General features: G+C 45.6%; 1 protein-coding gene and 1 long non-coding RNA gene across 2 annotated transcripts in view; one reads left to right on the forward strand and one right to left on the reverse strand.

The window, feature by feature from the left end:
• Positions 1–14,297, forward strand: part of EXT1 (exostosin glycosyltransferase 1) — a 260,102-nt gene that overhangs the window by 28,768 nt on the left and 217,037 nt on the right. The gene's annotated exons all lie outside the window — the stretch shown is intronic.
• LOC308480969 lies at positions 5,875–11,132 on the reverse strand. The gene is made up of 3 exons (XR_013988370.1): positions 11,008–11,132; positions 9,303–9,372; positions 5,875–7,129 (listed from the first exon to the last, which is right to left on the reverse strand). It is a non-coding gene; the product is annotated as an uncharacterized lncRNA (long non-coding RNA).

Below are 14,297 nucleotides of genomic sequence, written 5' to 3' on the forward strand. Positions count from 1 at the left end.
TTGGAGGTCTTGTAACAAACGGGGAGTTTTCACAGAAGCTGCTGCGGCGTTCAGAAAATCCAATGCAAAGGGCTATTGAAGCTCGTATACAAACACAGTCTCATTGTCTTTCTCCCTTTGTTAAAATTTGCTTTTTGGTGCTCCAGGCTGTTTAGTGCTAGGGAGGAATCGTAAACAAAGCATAAATAAGGCCAATTTTCAAACTGCAGAATTCCATAGCCAGTAGTCCTTTAATTATTACTGCTAATAGCCACCATGAAAACAGTAGTAAATTGCATCAAAGGTTTATTGAGGATATAAAAATGAGTAAACAAAACAGCGTGCCTCAGAGGCTTTTTTTTTGCAGAGTTGAGGCTGAAGCAGAGTTCGAACCCAGTGTGCCGTATTTCAAATAGGTATTAATTGCAAGGTTTCCTCGGAGGCAAATCTGCTTTCCAACAAAAAAAGCCAAGCTCGTCTTTAGATGGAGGTCACGTTGCATGCCTGGGAGAAATGTATCTAGTTTTATTCAGAAAGTTATTTTTTAAAGGAAAATTGCTATATGGAGGAATCGATAGTGTTTGTACAAGGAATAGCAGCTGAGGCTCATAGTTCGCCTCAATTCATACTACATGAAGAAATGCTTTGAAATTTTTTTTTTTAAAAAAGGTCATTTCTCTATATATTTATGATCTAAAATCATAGCAGTATACTCAGTGCCTTCTCTTTTGTATATAGAATTAGGAAAAGGGCTTCCAGAAGACACCTGATAGCCATAGGACATGCATTATTCACATGGAAATATGCAATTCACTCAGAGGAGAGTAAAAGGTAAAGGTAAAGGAGCCCTGGACAGTTAGGTCCAGTCAAAAGCGACTATGGTGTTGCGGCGCTCATCTCGCTTTCAGACCAAGGGAGCTGGCGTTTGTCCACAGACAGCTTTCCAAGTCATGCAACAGGACACCGTGACAGAAACTAGAGTGCACGGAAACGCCTTTTACCTTCCCGCCACAGTGGTACCTATTTATCTACTTGTACTGGCATGCTTTTGAACTGCTAGGTTGACAGGAGCTGGGACAGAGCAATGGGAGCTCACCACTGTAGAGTGGATTCGAACCGCCGACCATTTGATCGTCAAGCCCAAGAGGCTCAGTGGTTTAGACCACAGCGCCACCCACGTCACTGTTTCCAGGCAAGTCCTGGGGAACGGTACCACACTCCTGGCCCCGTCCTTGGTGATGCGCATGCTGGCTGGCTTGCCTCTATAAACACTCACACGTTAGTGTGGCCAACTGCAAAGGAAGGCATCCCTGCAGCGAACTTACTTTCTTCCTTTGGTGATGGCCAAGAGGATGCCGAGAGGTGGGACCAGGCGGCGTGCATGACTTCAGCAAGACATCTCCATTGAAAAGCGTCTCTAGTAACCAGGAGAAGAGCTTTCCCTGCCATCTTGGAGAACAACTGTTGGTCCAAGTAGACAGTCCCGGGACATATGTATTTGCTCAATAGTCTTACACTGTCGTATGATTTGCCGAGGCCCTTCTGGGAGTCTGAAAACAAAGGCAATAACTTTGCAATGGCTTCTAGCTAGCTAGAATTCCAGTTCTGTGGATCACAAGTGGAGAGGGTTGCTCTTCTAAAGTCCTGCTTTTCGTCCTCCCATTGGTCTGATCCAGCAGAATTCCTCTTACGTTCCTCCCCCCACGCCCCCCACGCTGCTACTTCTCCAGCTAATATCTTTTGGGAGGAGGAAGCGAAACACCACAACTTGCTGTCTTTTGGAATTTTTTCTTTTTAACAGAGTAATTTTGCCTTCACTGGTTTGGTTCGTGTAGCATTTATCCATATGTGTCAAGCCTGTTAGCTTAAAACTATTTTGCTAAAACGGTCCCATTTATTGTCATCTTAGCTATTGTTATGCAAATATATATATATATATCTGCTTTTTTACTGTGTGAGGCTTCCCCCCTACCCGCTCCCTGCTTGGTGAGAGCAACAAACTTGCCGCAGGTCAATTTAGGAACAGGTTTTTCGATAACAGCTTTTGTGCGGCACACAAAGCGAATTCACTGAAAAATATATCCTAGGAGACGAGGCAACACCATTTCCCTTTGTTTAAAAAACCTGAAGAGCTGTGGAAGATTGGTGTCCCCCCCCCCCCCCAGTGAGAAGAGCCCAAATCTCTGGTGATGAGGTAGGTTTTGTTTCTGGGTGTGAATAAATCCTTAAGGATGGCACTAAAGTTTGCTGTGTTAAACAATTAACGGTAGTAAAGATGTCGCCATAAAGTGATGCATTCGATTGTGAAAGGGCTTCTAAAATGAATAATTTCCGTATTGAATCTTCGTGTGTAACAAGAAGTTAGGTGGCGGTCTGACCTTTTGAATTTCCTGGGCTCTGAGCATCGAGAGGTTTTCTTAATGGTTTTTGGAAATGCAATTCACCCGAGTATCTTGACACAGACTTCTCATGGCCACAGAGACACAGAGGATTATTCTCAGTACTCTCGTGTTTTGCTTTGCTCAACAGTGTTATGCGTATTTAGAAAAAGTGATACATAAACATTAAGCACTACTGTACTAGCTTTCTGTTAGCGAAGAGAGAAACTGAGAGAAATCTCAACAAATACTACACACACACACACACACACACACACGTGCACCTGGCTCAGATACAGTGAGAAGCAAAGTTCTGCTTTCTCCTCCCTGCTCTTCTCTACATGTGGGGAGAGTTGAAAGTATCTGCTTTCAAACAAACCACCGTTTCCTGGGATGATCAAACTGAGCTGCGATTTGTTTAAACTATGGCTAGTGAAAACAAGCCGGAAACAAACCATGGCATGGTTTATTTTGAAACTACAATTTCAACAAACCACAGTTCCCTATTGTTAGAAAATGTGGGGAACATAGGCTTGTTGAAAAGTAGAAATGGTCTCCTTGTGGAAGCAAAAGAGGAAGGCTAAGCACACCAGCCCAATATTTGTGCTGGTTGTTCATTTACCAGGAAAACAACATTTCCCATTTAGGGTTATGTTCCGTATCAGTTTTCTGTATCTCAGTGACCTAATAAGATGTTTATTTCTGTAGCTTTTCATTGAGTTCATCTTAATTCTTTTGCAGCACAATCCTATGCATAACTATTCAGAAGTAAGTCCAGTGGGATATACAGGTGGGTGTGTAGAGGACATACAGCAACCTTGGTGATTTTTGATGTGCTCAAAAGGGCTGATATTTCAGTGCAGTGTAGACTTAGGGCAAAAATCTATAAGAATTTCTGACATACAGGTTGCATTTGTAATTATTTTCCCCACACTGTTCCTGCTACCAGGGACGCGGGTGGAGCTGTGGTCTAAACCACTGAGCCTCTTGGGCTTGCGGTCGACGGTTCGAATCCCCGTGACAGGGTGAGCTCCCGTTGCTCTGTCCCAGCTCCTGCCAACCTAGCAGTTCAAAAGCACACCAGTGCAAGTAGATAAATGGGTACCGCTACGGTGGGAAGGTAAACGGCGGTTCCTTGCGCTCTGGCACTCATCACGGTGGCTTGTTGTGCCAGAAGATGTTTAGTCATGCTGGCCACATGACCCAGAAAGCTGTCTGTAGACAAACACCGGCTCCCTCGGTTTGAAAAGCAAGATGAGCGCTGCACCCCATAGTCGCTTTTGACTGGACTTCACATCCAGAGGTCCTTACCTCTCTCTTTTTTAACTTTACTAGGTGATTGGCAAGGGCAGCATGCTACAGCAGTATTCCCTGCACTTCCTTGGTGCATTTTTATCGACTGTTCTCCAATCAAAGTTCCGAAGGGAGGACTTTGGATGCTCTGACCTGGCTGGCAAAATACCTCCCTTGCTAGCATGGAACTATTGAGTGACCAGCATGTTTTGTTTGGGGATGGAAAAAATATCAAGTTACTAGTAGCGAGCATCAAGTTTTCAAGTGCCTGGGAAACCAAGCATCTGAGACTTTTCCTTGTCTCATCGTGGCCTGGATTCTTTTGCTTTTGCTGCGATATACTTAAGGGTCCACAAATTTCCTTTTGTGTTCAAAACTAAATGAAACAGACCCTCTCCCACCCTCTTCTGTAGTTCCAGTCTGCTAGAAGAAAAGGAAGAAGACTTCCAGATTTTCCCCAAAAGGTCATGTTTCCAACGTCACTTTTCAAAGTGCGGAAACCAAGTAAACAGTTTGGTGAATTCTAGGTGTAGAACCCTTTCAGGATTTTGTTTGTGAAGGAAAAAAAGGAGCAAGAACTGCAGACAACTCTCTGCGAAAGGCGATGGTAGAACTGCTCAGCTTGCTTGGCTTTTTTTGTGAATTACTTGACCTAGCTCTCTCCACGCTGCTTTGTACAGAGTGTTTAAGACCATCAGGAATACCAGGCGGTGGTGTCTAGCCTTGAAAAGATTCTTGGCTCATTTATAAGCGTGCTGTCTCTGAATGTAAACAGTGTGAAAGGTTGAGCATGCAGAAGGTTATTAGTGCCCCAGGTGAAAATCCATTGGTGACCTCCCTTCTCGGTGCAAAATGAGGTTTAGGAAGGCTATTCGTGTTAACATAAAAAGGCTTTTGTGGCTCCCCCGCTAACGGTTGTTAGCTTTTTCAGAAAATGTTCTTGGAGAAAGCGTTTATTCTCTGCCTTATATTGCTTTTGTTTCATGCAGCCTCCTGAAAATACATTCTGCACGCGAAAGGTCCCAGTGTTCTAGTCCTGGAATCTCCACTTAAAGACCCTCTCTGCTTGAGACTCTATAGAGCAGGGGTCAGCAACCTTTTTCAGCCATGGGCCGGTCCACCGTTCCTCAGACCATGTGGTGGGCCGGAGTATATTTTAGGGGGGAAAATGAATGAATTCCTATGCCCCACAAATAACCCAGAGATGCCTTTTAAATAAAAGTACACATTCTGCTCATGTAAAAACACCAGGCAGGCCCCACAAATAACCCAGAGGTGCATTTTAAATAAATGTACACATTCTACTCATGCAAAAACATGCTGATTCCTGGACCGTCCGTGGGCCAGATTGAGAAGGCAATTGGGCCGCATCCAGCCCACGGGCCTTAGGTTGCTTACCCCTGCTATAGAGCCACTGCCTTTTACAGCAGGCTGGACTAGGCAGGTTGGACCATTAGTCTGAATTGCACATGGAGACAGTGCTACCAGCAGGCTTCTCATAGGTGTCTAGTTGCGCATGTGAGAACAGGATGCAGTAGTAGGTGGGCCTTTGGCCAGACCGAGCAAGGCTCTTTTTCTTACAGTGCACAGATCATCAGGCAGTGGAGAATTTGGCTGCTTGTACTCCCGTGGAAGAGCATATCACGCCATTTTGTTTTTTGAGCTCAGCCATGGTCTTGGCAGTCAGTTTCCAAGCCCAGCCCAGCACTTTTACCCCAAGCCTTAAATGCCCCCCTGGGGGGGGGGGAATTGTATATTTCTCTCTCCACCCTTGGAGATGTTCTGGAGAGGCCATATTGGAGCACCAACTTTTAATCTGATATAGTCAATGAGAGAGTGAGGAGCAGTGGCTTCTTCCCTGTTTATGGAATATAGTATTTGCCTCCCTGCTTCTCTAAGAAGTTTGAGTTGGAAGAAGACTTCTGATGTGCTAATGCACGTCTGCTGAGGATACATAAAGAACTACACCATTTTTAGAAGACATCTGAACACAGCCCTGAACTGGGACATTTTTAATGCGTGATGTTTTTACTATGTTTTTATATGTGCTGTAAGCTGTCCAGAGTGGCTGGGAAAGCCCAGCCTATTATTATTATTCATTAATATTAAGTGTATTATTGTTTAAGTTTTCCAGCTGCTTCTAACTACATATCTAATAGTTTTAGAATGTTATTCATTGAGGTTTTTAAATTATATACATTTTAAAGAACTTTTTTCTATTTTAAAATGCATGCTTTTGGGGTTCGTTTTTTTAGTGGCTAAAAACCGCGGTACTTTTTATGTAATCTATTGTACACTATATACACTATACATTAGTGGCTGATTGTCCTGTTCGTTGCCTGTGCCCTGCCAACCTTCTAAAACACTCATTCAATATCTGCAACTTAAAATCTGCTTGGGAAACTAGAACCAGTGTTCTCTAATTCGGGGAGACCTACGTTCAAATTTCTCAGGAAGCTGCCAAAATGCGGTCCATCTAGTTCAGTATTGTCTACATGGACTGGCAGCAACTGTTTCAGGCATGGACCTCTCTACCAGTCCTTCCCTGGAGATGCTGGGGATCGAACCAGGAACCTTCTGAAGATGAAGCGGATGCTTTGCCACTGAGCTATAGCAGCTCAGCTATGGAACTTGCCGCGTGCCTTAGCTTAACCTGCCCCCGAAAAATAAATTCGGAAAGCTAAATGTGATGCCTGCCTTCCTCTCAGCTCCTTGGAGGAAGGGTGGAATTAAAATGTAATGGGCAACAGCAGAAGGTATCATGTAAGTGAATTAAGACTGACTTTGCCATCCTTCTCCCCGCTCCCCCTTTGTATTAAGATCTCCCCGCCCACTTTTAATATAATCTCAGGAACAGGCTCTTCTGTGGAGATCCCTTGAGATGATTCCCTACATCAGTCTCCTGTTGCATTGCAGCTTAATATAATTTTGCTGCATGACCTTGGGTTTCCAGAGGAAGTTAATTGGCTCTCACTCTTGGCCTCTGCATTCACACCCAACTTTTGTAAAAATTGATAGAACAGGAGGTATACTCTGTTGGTTTTTTGTTTGCTTTTTAACGTGATGGCCTAGAGGAGTAAAAAGATTGATAACTTGGGCAGCGGCTTGCAAACTCAAAAGCCAAAATGTATGTTGTAAAGGAAGCTAGGCATGCAGGTCTGTGTGATATTGGAGATGGGGGGAAAAGTGATTAGCTTGTTACCTTGTGCCCCATAACACCTAAAACCACAGGCCTGCTAGGGTGGTCAGAATTCAGTAGATGCACACTGTGACTTTTAATTGCTTTTGAGTGTGTTGGCGATACTCTGTCTTCCTTATTATTATTATTAGTTATATTTAATTTGGCATGCCGTAGACTTTAGGGGTTCGAGTTAGAATTGAAACCTCTTTTGTGTAGAAGTGCTGATTACAAACCTCATCTTCATTCCCAAGGAGTAGGCAGTTGGAGTTAATAAGAAAGAGAATTCATCTGTGCCACCCTACAGAGAAGAGGAGACAAGGGGTACATTTTTCAAAAAGATATATATATTAAAGTAGCAGTGATTGCAGCCTCACTTTCACCTGCATTATTTTATGCCGATAGGCCTATGCAGTTGTTTAATATGTCCCCTGAGCAGATAGTTGTTTTATTGATTGCTTGGCACGGCTTCTGAATGTTTTCATGTTCCTGTATGCTGCCCTGAACTTTTGTGAGACGGCAGCGTAGAAATACTTTTGTAAATAAATATTTCAAATTCAAAGCTAGGTTCAATCCTTCTCTCCCTGCCCCCCCCCCATGCTTCTGTCAGTACGATTAGAGAGTGAAAGGGGCAATTAATTCACCAAATATGACCTTGTCGAGGCACATGCATTCAGTTCTTCATTGCAGCCCACAACATCTGGAATCGGAAGATTGAGGGAGGGTGTGTTATGCCATTCACTGAGACGTAGAAGGGAAATGCAGCTTAGGGTCTGCTGTTATGATAACTAATTTCTATGGCAGATGAAGTCAGTGTGGCACCCTCCATTATTTGTTGGACTTCTGTAAGCCGTGAAACAGGTGTGGGGAACCTTTGCCCTCCAGATGTTGCTAAACTACAGCTCCATCATCCCTGGCCATTGGCCATGCTTGCCAGAGCTGAGATGTAGTTTGACAGCATCTGGGTGGCCAGAGGTTCCCAATGTTGCCCTAGACAACATTGTCAGTGGGAATGGGAGTTGTTCACCAACATCTGGAGGGGACCACCTTGAGTAGCCCTGTTCTACAGCAATTCTTCCTTCATTGACTGGATTAGAAAGTCTGTAAGTGGTTCAACCTGGTGATCAAGCCTTGTGTCAGGCACCACTCTCACGTGAGGATGTGCTGGGAGCAGAGGGCAGCTGGCTATCCATGGACTAGATCTGGGCTCTTTTCACACACTAGTGCCCCAAATGTAGAATTACATTCTATCTGCACAATTGGAATGAATTTCTGGAACCAAATTGCTTTTTCTATGCAGCCTGAGCAGGAGCAGTCGCCATTAAGAAAAAGGAGGTCAGAATAGGCCAATATCTATGTGGACTGTTCCTGCATCAAATGACTTCTTTAAGTTCTCAGAACTTGAGGTTGCCCTCTGAACGAGCCAGATGTTTAACTGAGAATCAATCCCAGCCAGTCCATTGTTTGAAAAATAAGACTTTAGAGCCGTCTTGTCCCCAAAATGGCCACTAGACATTCAATTTTGGCGAGTGTAACCTTGGTTCAAGGAGCCACTGGCGCCTAGCTTATATTGCTGAGTTTGCATGTCGAGGTCCCCAGGGCCACCCCAATAACTCACACATCACACAGAATTTTTTGTTTAAGATTTTTGGCATAATTTTGGCCACAACTTTATTAAAATGCAAATTTGTGAGTGGTTGCTTAGGCATTGGTTGCGACTATCTGCCCCCACCATAGGGGACAGACTGACATTCCGCACGATGCGAAAGTCAGAATAGGGGAATACACTTGGGGGTATCGACGGAGCAGGGAACCTGCCCTCACCCCAAATGCAACCAGGAGCTCATTGCTATGGCCCGAGCCCCCTTGACAGAGTGGACAAGCAATAGTTAGCCCCCGATTCCTTTAACGGAATCCCTCGCAGCAGCAGCATTAGAGGGGCAGGCACAGCCAATCCATGCCCCTCAACCAACCAAACCATAAACCAATGCCTAACCGCAACCTTACAAGTTGCGACGATTTGCTACGCAGTAGGCAAAAACCAAATGGTCCCAGCCAATCAGCCAGATGGACAAAATTCCTACCGGGCCCCTGCCCCAAGAGCAGACGACCCCATGACAGGCATAGCAAGGTCAAAGCGAACAACCCTATTCTAGGGAGGGAGGGATGGGCAATCCGATGCACGGGCGAAAAGAGGAAGCCCTAGCCTCGTGCAAGGAGTTTTAGCATTTCTGGCTGTCAATCAACAAATGGTAACATTAACTTCTTCCCAACAACAAGGGAAGCCCCAATTGCATCAGTGGCCAACGATCAATTAGCCCGCCCCCAACTTTGGAGTGTCCTGGCGGCCCCCACCGCAACATCTGCTCTCCATGAAGAAGAACACTTTCTAACACTGCCTGGGTCCAGAAGTGCCCATTCAGGTTTCCCAATCTGGCCCCTGCAGCCCTGTCTCTGCTGCATCCCTCACTTACCCTGTTTCACCCCTGAATGTTTCTGCCTGGCTGGACCGTGTCCTTGGCTCTGACCAGGCCTCTTGCTTGTCTGAGTAGAGGATAGAGAGATGTATGTTAGTGTGCGTGCGCAGAAACCAGCCTCTTGTATAGAGGTGACATGTACATTAGTTGCTCTGCCTACTTTTGCTGGCATGTGGCCCCTGGAAGGCTGCCCACAAGAGAACGTGGCCCTCAGACTGGGGGGAAATGCCCCCCCTCCTGAATTAGGCTATGCCAAGGAATGCTTTTGCTGCCAATTTGATTCCCTGCAGCAACACCCAGCGCTGTTCCTTTGTTTACCCTGTGTGGGGTGGAACAGATGGGCATGGAAGCCCACATTTGGAGTCTTCTTTTGGCTTCGCGTAGATTTAATGCAACAGACGGCCACACATTAAGGTCCTTCTGGGAGGGGCGGCGGTGGCAAAGGGGGTGGGGAGAGGACTACCAAACAGCTTCAGTTAGCGTCATCCTTAAAATTGCTCATGACTTCCCCAAAGCACACTGTGACCTCTACCAGCCTCCGTGCATTAACAGAGTTGTTCAGGGCTCTAGGAACACTTTCCCCATTAGCCTACTGTAGTTGCTGGTATGAATATTTAACACAGCAAGCCGTTCTTTTTAAATTTCTCTTTCTCCTTCTCTTCCTTTTCCCTCAACCCCCAGAACCTAGATGCTGATCTAGGGTGAGATATTGTTTAGGGGTGGTCAGTAGTGTGTGTGGGGGGGGGTGTGTCAAGATTTAGTTTTAGAGATCATTATTTTTGCCCCAATTATTAGTTCCTTTTATGAAGCATCAATGAATTGTTTCCTTTCAATGCATACTTGTGAATCTACATAACCTGGCAATGTATACCGTGTCTGGCAATATACATCAATATATTGCAAAATCTGAACTTTCGGTCGAAGTTTTAGGGCTTATTTTAAAGAAATTTGCCAAATTCTACACTTCTGATGTGGGTTGCCATACGTCCCAGGCATTGCAGTGTTTTCCTCCTAGACACTGTTTCCAACAGCCAAATCCCGTCTATGTCTGGGAAATTCTGTACGTATGGCAACCCTAGTTTTACTTACTTTCATGTCTTTATCCTGTAATTTGCTCTGTGAGCCTCCCTGAGATTTTAGGATGAAGGGCAATATAGAAATGTAATGAAATAAATCTATAGATAAATAAAGGTGTTTCCACTAGCCTGTTGTTTATAGGACTCTTTAAATATTGCTAGGTCTTATATCCCTTAGGGAATATCGTGTTCTGAGCAGCCTTGAGTGTGGTTTGCTTCAGAAAGTTGGTGCACAAATGCTAGACTTTTTCACCTGCTGAGCTCTGGGAAAGAAGAGCCATGTTATAAATTAACCATGGCTCAAATCACGATCTGTTAGGTCGGCCTTTGCCAACCTGTTTTGGACTACAACTCCCATCAGCCGCAGCTGGCGCATTCTGGCAGGGGCTGATGGGAGTTGTAGTCCAAAACCCTTGCAAGGCCCTAGGTTTGCCTTTCCCCACTGCCCAGAACCTCTCCTTTTTTTCCTGCTAGGACTGTGAGAAAGTTTGCCTTAAAAAAACCATTCCTCTTTCTCCGCTTTTCATCTCTGGTTTCGCAAAAGGCCTCTACTTTCCAGCCTCCCCTCCCCCATCCTTTCCTCTCCCCCCACCCCACCCCCCGAAAAAAAATTCCCCCTTTGCTACCAAGGGACCAATGAGCGGCATCATTTCTGACAGGATTTGCGTTTGAACTTCACTTGAGCACAATAGATTCCCTGCGACTTTGCCTGAGCTCTGTTTAAATGAATTCCGGACATTTCATGGGTCGCTGGCCTCTTTTTCATCTGCGGGGGGGGGGGGGGGGATGGAATGTCTAGAAGGCAGAATGACTTTTGAGGGCACTAAAAGATTTACCATGTCTGGGGCAACCCCTGAACTTCTCTTTAAAAGGGGGGGGGGGACAAAAAAAACACAATAGGCATCCTATTAGTGGCAATAATAACAAGTGACAAAATTATTATTTTCACCTTTCTGTCGGTAGGTTAGGAGGCTTCTTAAAAGAGCGATACAACAGCAAAAGCTGCTGTAAATCCGCCCTGTGATCCTCGGATGACGGAGATATAAATTTAATAAATAAATAGCTGAAGCTTTCATATGATAATCAAATTATTAAAATGCCAAGCGAATCAGGTGATTTTTGTGGTTGAGTGAAGCAAGGAATAACTAATGCAGCTATGTGGTGTGTGTGCGTGTGCGCTTTAAATAAAACTGCACCTCATAAGTACATCTCAATGAAGCGAATGCAGTCTAATTTCTGCAGTCTTGATTTCCAGTTGCTTTTTTCCTGCTAGCTAGAAACTCGTGACTTCAGCATTGGCAGAAAAGCGATTGTCAAAAGGAGTGTTGGATAATGTATTTGTAACGGATGAAGCGGGCTTTGGAGTTGTGTTTTGTAACCCAGGAATATAGCCAAAGCGGGTGTCCTTCCGATGTTCATTGGACTCCAACTCCCTTCAGCCTCAGTTAGCATGGTCTGTGGTCAAGGGATGCTGGGAGTTGGAGTCCCCACAACATGTGGGAGGGCCCCACATTGGACACCCTTGTTGCAGCCTCCTGGGTTGACTACTGAAGTCAGAGGCCAGATTTAGGTTTGAGGCAAAACACAACCCACCCTGGGCCATGTGCCTTCTGGTGTGTTTGCTCATCTCCTGATGGACTTAACCGGCAGCAGTGGCAAGAATCATCCGCATTCCAAGTAGTGGCAGGCGACCGCCATTTTAACTTCCTACAATGCCCTAGAGATGTTCGGCCGTTGAAATGGCAAAACCAGCTGCTCAATGATGTCTGATGCTGGCCCTACTTTGTGTGGCTCTGTCCTTGGAAGTCTAAAACTAGTGTGGCCTCTCTGCTTTTCCATACAGAGAGTTGGGAGCATAGTGAGCCACAAATCTAGCAGCAGTATGTCTGAAAATCTATGTTGTTGTCGTTTCGTCGTGTCCGACTCTTCGTGACCTCATGGACCAGAGCATGCCAGGTACTCCTGTCTTCCGCTGCCTCCTGCAGTTTGGTCAAACTCATGCTGGTAGCTTCAAGAACACTGTCCAACCATCTCGTCCTCTGTCGTCCCCTTCTCCTTGTGCCCTCCATCTTTCCCAACATCAGGGTCTTTTCCAGGGAGTCTTCTCTTCTCATGAGGTGGCCAAAGTATTGGAGCCTCAGCTTCACGATCTGTCCTTCCAGTGAGCACTCAGGGCTGATTTCCTTCAGAATGGAGAGGTTTGATCTTCTTGCAGTCCATGGGACTCTCAAGAGTCTCCTCCAGCACCATAATTCAAAAGGATCTATTCTTTCGTGATCAGCCTTCTTTATGGCCCAGCTCTCACTTCCATACATCACTATTGGGAAAACCATAGCTTTAACTATACAGACCTTTGTTGGCAAGGCGGTTTACAATCGGCACCTATGTCCTTTATGGTCTGGGGCCTATATTTCAGAAACAGCCTCCTTCTCGCAGATGGGCTACCTTCCCAGGTTGAAGAGCCCAATCACTTCCCTCCCCAACACATGCAGAAACTGCCTACTTGACCATTGAACCCACTATTGGTCTCGCCCACTCAATCTGCCAGAGCCTGTCTTCACATGCAGGGGAAGTCCCTAACTCTCTGAGGGTTTGAGAGACCCACCAGCTACCCTCACCTAGTTTAGCCAACCGTTTAAAGCCTTTCCCAGGATGTGGCTGCTGTCTCGTGCTGACAGCCTTGAGGAGCCACAGGTGGGGACGAAAGGTGAACAAACTACCTCTGAAGGAGCACAATGTGTGCCTCCCCCCCAAAAAATTAAGGAAGATACAGTAGTAAAAAAATAAATGGAAAGACTTAATAATTTTGTGGCCTCATGTGCATTTGAAAAATAAATAGGGATTGCTCGTTGATGTTTGTGTGTGCATTCTAATGGTGGAGGATTGTAGCAAATGAAGAACAGTGTGCTTTACCTGAGCAACAAAAGTGTTCAAAATATCCTTTTTTTTCCTCGCCCAGTCTCTGAGAGGACCAGAAATGCCCCTTAGCTGCTTGTTCCTGCAATTTCATTTGTAATGCTCTGTGTTCCGTAGGTCTGCTAAGCCTGACCGCCACCACCGCTGCTTGCTGCCTTCCATACTATTTTTGGAATGTGTTCGTTCAGGCCAGATGTACAAGATAAAAGGATCTCCCGGGAGATCCTGTGCAGAGCTGACACCCGTAGGCAAATCTGCACAGGATGCTGGGAGCAGAAGGGATGTTCCCAGGAGCTAGAAGCTGCCCACAGTTTGCAGGGAGCAAAGAAGGGAACGAGGCCGTGGCTCAGCTGTACAGCACATGCTTTGGATGCAATAAAGGCTTGGGTTTGATCCCTGGCTTCTTCAAATTAAAAGGATCTCAGGTGGAAGTGCCGCTCAACACCTCCCACCGAAGGCCTTGGAGAACTGCTGGTTACACAATTGATCTGGAGCGATATGTGGCCGTTTCCTATTCGCAGATATATTCAAAGTGCCTTTAAGCAGCGCTGCCTTTCCCACACCATGGGCTCTGTCTTGTCACAGCTGCTTGACTGAAGCATTGTGTGTTAAGTGTATCCCGGAGGGGGGGGAATTAACCACTGAGCAAGGACGCCCACCCGCGTGCCTAACTTGTCTTGATCAAACAGGTATCTGAGATAACCAGTAATTACTCTTGCACTTTCAAAATTTCTCCTTCAGAAATGTCAAAATGTTGCCCCCCCTTTTTTTAAAAAAACAACACATAAAATATACCGAAACATAAAGATTTTGTATGGAGGGACGCGGGTGGCGCTGTGGGTTAAACCACAAAGCCTTGGACTTGCTGATCAGAAGGTCGGCGGTTCGAATCCCTGCGATGGGGTGAGCTCCCGTTGCTCGGTCCCTGCTCCTGCCAACCTAGCAGTTCGAAAGCACGTCAAAGTGCAAGTAGATAAATAGGTACCGCTCCGGCGGGAAG

Source organism: Podarcis pityusensis (genome assembly GCF_964106645.2).
Source record: "Podarcis pityusensis genome assembly, chromosome: 7".
In the NCBI taxonomy this organism is placed as follows: Eukaryota; Metazoa; Chordata; class Lepidosauria; order Squamata; family Lacertidae; genus Podarcis; species Podarcis pityusensis.